This window comes from Salmo salar, chromosome ssa05, assembly GCF_905237065.1.
Source record: "Salmo salar chromosome ssa05, Ssal_v3.1, whole genome shotgun sequence".
Lineage (NCBI taxonomy): Eukaryota > Metazoa > Chordata > Actinopteri > Salmoniformes > Salmonidae > Salmo > Salmo salar.
The window spans coordinates 12,211,397-12,218,523 of record NC_059446.1 but is presented as its reverse complement, the minus strand read 5'-3'; positions in this window follow the sequence as shown (position 1 = coordinate 12,218,523).

Below are 7,127 nucleotides of genomic sequence, written 5' to 3'. Positions count from 1 at the left end.
GGTGCTGCCATAGAGTTACATTAGAAGTGCCCATCCAAGAAGGCTCAAGGTCATTGGCCACAGATAAAATGACGTGAAATCACGTTATATCTACAGTAGCTTTGATTGGACTGATCATGTCAACATCATACTTTCAAAATCTTAGCTGGTAGTCATCATCATGAATCAAGTCGACAATCTACCGGCAAATCCTTTTTAATCCTTGTCATATGAAGAGAAATAATGAAGAGAAATTATAGATAAAATGTATCAGTACTCATCGGCCATTGGACATAAACATTAAACAACAAGTTGGAAATCGCAAATTCAACAATGAGTGCTTTGGATGGAATCAGTGCCTAACTGCAAGCATTGCAAAGCAATCATTAGCCTGCTACTCAGTGAACTGGCTGTGGCTGTGTAGTCCTAAATCTAAGATTAATACATCTAGACGTTCCGCTAGCGGAACACCTGCTCCAATATCCAATGATGGGCGTGGCGCGAAATATAAACTCCTCTAAAATCCGAAAACTTCCATTTCTCAAACATATGACTATTTTACAGCATTTTAAAGACAAGACTCTCGTTAATCTAACCACACTGTCCGATTTCAAAAAGGCTTTACAGCGAAAGCAAAACATTAGATTATGTCAGCAGAGTACCCAGCCAGAAATAATCAGACACCCATTTTTCAAGCTAGCATATAATGTCACAAAAAACAAAACCACAGCTAAATGCAGCACTAACCTTTGATGATCTTCATCAGATGACAACCCTAGGACATTATGTTATACAATGCATGCATGTTTTGTTCAATCAAGTTCATATTTATATCAAAAAACAGCTTTTTACATTAGCATGTGACGTTCAGAACTAGCATACCCCCCGCAAACATCCGGTGAATTTACTAAATTACTCACGATAAACGTTCACAAAAAACATAACAATTATTTTAAGAATTATAGATACAGAACTCCTCTATGCACTCGATATGTCCGATTTTAAAATAGGTTTTTGGTGAAAGCACATTTTGCAATATTCTCAGTAGATAGCCCAGCCATCACGGCTAGCCATTTAGACACCGACCAAGTTTAGCCCTGACCAAACTCCGATTTACTATTACAAAAGTTTGATTACCTTTGTTGTCTTCGTCAGAATGCACTCCCAGGACTGCTACTTCAATAACAAATGTTGGTTTGGTCCAAAATAATCCATCGTTATATCCAAATAGCGGCGTTTTGTTTGTGCGTTCAAGACACTATCCGAAGTGTAAATAAGGGTCACGAGCATGGCGCAATTCATGACAAAAGATTTCTAAATATTCCATTACCGTACTTCGAAGCATGTCAACCGCTGTTTAAAATCAATTTTTATGCCATTTTTCTCGTAAAAAAGCGATAATATTCCGACCGGGAATCTGCGTTTAGGTAAACAGACGAAAGAAAACAAAGCATTCTGTCGACGCGGGCACGAGCCTGAGTCTCACAATACTGTAACCAGCCACTACCCAAACGCGCTACTTTTTTTCAACCAGAGACTGCAAAGCCACGATTCAGCTTTTTGCCGCCTTCTGAGAGCCCATGGGAGCCGTAGGAAGTGTCACGTAACAGCAGAGATCCTCTGTAATGGATAGAGATAATCAAGAAGGGCAAGAAATTGTCAGACAGGGCGCTTCCTGCATGGAATCTTCTCAGGTTTTGGCCTGCCAAATTAGTTCTGTTATACTCACAGACACCATTCAAACAGTTTTAGAAACTTTGGAGTGTTTTCTATCCAAAGCTAATAATTATATGCATATTCTAGTTTCTGGGCAGGAGTAATAATCAGATTAAATCGGGTATGTTTTTTAGCCGGCCGTGAAAATACTGCCCCCTATCCATAACAGGTTGGGTCTCTTTTCCTAGTTTAAAATTGTAAACATTCAACATTGGCCATGCTGTCAATTAAGCATGATTTGTGCCGTGCTCGAAACAACTGTTAACTCGGAACTGCAAAATCTGACTTTAGTGAGTTCAAGACAACTGGGACCTCGGGAAAAATGAGCCAAGACTGGGAAAATACCTTTTGAACTTTCATCCAACTCGAAATTGTAAATCGGGTTACTCGTGCTTCTTTCTAGAGCTACAACCTGAAGATAACTGACGTCATCATGATTTGACCTTTTTTTCTTCTTCGAGTTCCCAGTTGTCTTGAAAGCATCATAAATCCAGAGAATACCAGACTTTGATGACAAAGTTAGATGACAAAATTTGCCCACGAAGGACCGCCACGCCACCTTCCTGTTTAAGTGGGCACAGCACAACAAGGTGAGTCCAAAAATGTATTGTATGCTGCTGCATAAATTATGCCAGGGAGATATGTATACTGTAGCTAAGAAAGTAATAATAAGTGTATGTTGTGTAGTAAGCTGTTAGTAGCCCATGTGCCTCACCTTAATAATTTAGTCTATTTTCACCTCAAAACTTTGCCTACTGTTCTGACTTGGTGGTGCACATGTAGCCTGTTTTTGAGAAATGTAATCATTGAATATCGTAAGAGCTTTCATTGTCTTATACGCCCCCTTTATTTATGCTATGGTTCTGACTTGGTGTACAGAGAGAACACTGTAAGAATGGTCCATGTTCTGAATTCTGTCGCTGTACATTTCAAAAGTGCTGAACAAATAGTTATATTGATTATGTCCGTCTCGCTCATTAACGTCTTAATCAAAATTACGGATTGCTTCGTATCCGCTTATCATCCCTTTATGCCATAGTTTGTACATCTCAATTGTCAGAAGAAAACACATTTGTTTAAGAGGTTCGGATCTCTTGTTGAAATGGTTAACGTGTCGTCTTTAAAAACACTGGACCCCGGGTTTGAGTCCTGGTCTGTGCTACCAATATAATTTGTTACAGTTCCTTGTAATATTATACAGATGACTGTCTTGCATGTGTGCACTATACGTGACCATGTAGAGCCAGAGAAAATACTTTAGTTGGGACTGGTGGTGGGCTGCAAAAGCCTTCAGACAACGAACTGTGGGTAGAACAATTAATGACAGACAGTTTGGGATGAAAGTTTAAAGGCCTATTAATGATAAAAAATACATACAGTATTATCCCACCACTACAGTAGGGTTTACTGTACCGGTGGGTAGTGGTTACTGTAGCGGTGGGTAGTGGTGGTTAGGGGTTACTGTAGTGGTTACTATAGTGGTGGGTAGTGGTTACTGTAGTGGTGGGTAGGGGTTACTGTAGTGGTTACTGTAGTGGTGGGTAGTGAATACTGTAGTGGTATCTGTAGTGGTGGGTAGTGAATACTGTAGTGGTAGGTAGCGAATACTGTAGTGGTGGGTAGTGAATACTGCAGTGGTGGGTAGTGGTTACTGTAGTGGTGGGTAGTGAATACTGTAGTGGTTACTGTAGTGGTAGGTAGTGAATACTGTAGTGGTTACTGTAGTGGTAGGTAGTGAATACTGTAGTGGTTACTGTAGTGAATACTGTAGTGGTAGGTAGCGAATACTGTAGTGGTAGGTAGCGAATACTGTAGTGGTGGGTAGTGAATACTGCAGTGGTGGGTAGTGGTTACTGTAGTGGTGGGTAGTGAATACTGTAGTGGTTACTGTAGTGGTAGGTAGTGAATACTGTAGTGGTTACTGTAGTGGTAGGTAGTGAATACTGCAGTGGTTACTGAAGTGGTGGGTAGTGAATACTGTAGTGGTGGGTAGTGAATTCTGTAGTGGTTACTGTAGTGGTGGGTAGTGAATACTGTAGTGGTTCCTGTAGTGGTGGTTAGTGAATACTGTAGTGGTGGGTAGTGAATACTGTAGTGGTTACTGTAGTGGTGGGTAGTGAATACTGTAGTGGTTACTGTAGTGGTGGGTAGTGAATACTGTAGTGGTTACTGTAGTGGTGGGTAGTGGTTGCTGTGGTGGTGGGTAGTGGTTACTGCAGTGGTGGGTAGTGAATACTGTAGTGAATACTGTAGTGGTGGGTAGTGAATACTGTAGTGGTGGGTAGTTAATACTGTAGTGGTTACTGTAGTGGTTACTGTAGTGGTAGGTAGCGAATACTGTAGTGGTGGGTAGTGAATAATGTAGTGGTTTCTGTAGTGGTGGGTAGTGAATACTGTAGTGGTGGGTAGTGAATACTGTAGTGGTGGGTAGTGAATACTGTAGTGGTTACTGTAGTGGTGGGTAGTGAATACTGTAGTGGTTACTGTAGTGGTGGGTAGTGAACACTGTAGTGGTTACTGTAGTGGTGGGTAGTGAATAATGTAGTGGTTTCTGTAGTGGTGGGTAGTGAATACTGTAGTGGTGGGTAGTGAATACTGTAGTGGTGGGTAGTGAATACTGTAGTGGTGGGAAGTGGTTACTGTAGTGGTGGGTAGTGAATACTGTAGTGGTGGGAAGTGGTTACTGTAGTGGTGGGTAGTGAATACTGTAGTGGTGGGTAATGAATACTGTAGTGGTTACTGTAGTGGTGGGTAGTGAATACTGTACTGGTTACTGTAGTGGTGGGTTGTGAATACTGTACTTGTGGGTAGTGGTTTCGGGTAGTGGTGGGTAGTGAATACTGTAGTGGTTACTGTGGTGGTGGGTAGTGAATACTGTAGTGGTTACTGTAGTGGTGGATAGTGAATACTGTAGTGGTTACTGTAGTGATGGGTAGTGAATACTGAAGTGGTTTCTGTAGTGGTGGGTTGTGAATACTGTAGTGGTGGGTAGTGAATACTGTAGTGGTTACTGTAGTGGTGGCAGTGAATACTGTAGTGGTTACTGTAGTGGTGGGTAGTGAATACTGTAGTGGTTACTGTAGTGGTGGGTAGTGAATACTGTAGTTGTGGGTAGTGGTTACTGTAGTGGTGGGTAGTGAATACGGTAGTGGTGGGTAGTGAATACTGTAGTGGTGGGTAGTGAATACTATAGAGGTGAATAGTGGTGACTGTAGTGGTGGGCAGTGAATACTGTAGTGAATACTGTAGTGGTTATTGTAGTGGTGGGTAGTGGTTACTGTAGTGGTGGGTAGTGAATACTGTAGTGGTGGGTAGTGAATACTGTAATGGTGGGTAGTGAATACTGTAGTGGTGGGTAGTGAATACTGTAGTGGTGGGTAGTGAATACTGTAGTGGTGGGTAGTGAATACTGTAGTGGTTACTGTAGTGGTGGGTAGTGAATACTGTAGTGGTTACTGTAGTGGTGGGTAGTGAACACTGTAGTGGTTACTGTAGTGGTGGGTAGTGAATAATGTAGTGGTTTCTGTAGTGGTGAATAGTGGTGACTGTAGTGGTGGGCAGTGAATACTGTAGTGAATACTGTAGTGGTTATTGTAGTGGTTACTGTAGTGGTAGGTAGCGAATACTGTAGTGGTGGGTAGTGAATAATGTAGTGGTTTCTGTAGTGGTGGGTAGTGAATACTGTAGTGGTGGGTAGTGAATACTGTAGTGGTGGGTAGTGAATACTGTAGTGGTTACTGTAGTGGTGGGTAGTGAATACTGTAGTGGTTACTGTAGTGGTGGGTAGTGAACACTGTAGTGGTTACTGTAGTGGTTGGTAGTTAATACTGTAGTGGTTACTGTAGTGGTTACTGTAGTGGTAGGTAGCGAATACTGTAGTGGTGGGTAGTGAATAATGTAGTGGTTTCTGTAGTGGTGGGTAGTGAATACTGTAGTGGTGGGTAGTGAATACTGTAGTGGTGGGTAGTGAATACTGTAGTGGTTACTGTAGTGGTGGGTAGTGAATACTGTAGTGGTTACTGTAGTGGTGGGTAGTGAACACTGTAGTGGTTACTGTAGTGGTGGGTAGTGAATAATGTAGTGGTTTCTGTAGTGGTGGGTAGTGAATACTGTAGTGGTGGGTAGTGAATACTGTAGTGGTGGGTAGTGAATACTGTAGTGGTGGGAAGTGGTTACTGTAGTGGTGGGTAGTGAATACTGTAGTGGTGGGAAGTGGTTACTGTAGTGGTGGGTAGTGAATACTGTAGTGGTGGGTAATGAATACTGTAGTGGTTACTGTAGTGGTGGGTAGTGAATACTGTACTGGTTACTGTAGTGGTGGGTTGTGAATACTGTACTTGTGGGTAGTGGTTTCGGGTAGTGGTGGGTAGTGAATACTGTAGTGGTTACTGTGGTGGTGGGTAGTGAATACTGTAGTGGTTACTGTAGTGGTGGATAGTGAATACTGTAGTGGTTACTGTAGTGATGGGTAGTGAATACTGAAGTGGTTTCTGTAGTGGTGGGTTGTGAATACTGTAGTGGTGGGTAGTGAATACTGTAGTGGTTACTGTAGTGGTGGCAGTGAATACTGTAGTGGTTACTGTAGTGGTGGGTAGTGAATACTGTAGTGGTTACTGTAGTGGTGGGTAGTGAATACTGTAGTTGTGGGTAGTGGTTACTGTAGTGGTGGGTAGTGAATACGGTAGTGGTGGGTAGTGAATACTGTAGTGGTGGGTAGTGAATACTATAGAGGTGAATAGTGGTGACTGTAGTGGTGGGCAGTGAATACTGTAGTGAATACTGTAGTGGTTATTGTAGTGGTGGGTAGTGGTTACTGTAGTGGTGGGTAGTGAATACTGTAGTGGTGGGTAGTGAATACTGTAATGGTGGGTAGTGAATACTGTAGTGGTGGGTAGTGAATACTGTAGTGGTGGGTAGTGAATACTGTAGTGGTGGGTAGTGAATACTGTAGTGGTTACTGTAGTGGTGGGTAGTGAATACTGTAGTGGTTACTGTAGTGGTGGGTAGTGAACACTGTAGTGGTTACTGTAGTGGTGGGTAGTGAATAATGTAGTGGTTTCTGTAGTGGTGAATAGTGGTGACTGTAGTGGTGGGCAGTGAATACTGTAGTGAATACTGTAGTGGTTATTGTAGTGGTGGGTAGTGGTTACTGTAGTGGTGGGTAGTGAATACTGTAGTGGTGGGTAGTGAATACTGTAATGGTGGGTAGTGAATAATGTAGTGGTGGGTAGTGGTTACTGTAGTGGTGGGTAATGGTGGGTAGTGAATACTGTAGTGGTGGGTAGTGAATACTGTAGTGGTGGGTAGTGGTTACTGTAGTGGTGGGTAGTGAAAACTGTAGTGGTTACAGTAGTGAATACTGTAGTGGTGGGTAGTGGTTACTGCAGTGGTGGGTAGTGAATACTGTAGTGGTGGGTAGTGAATACTGTAGT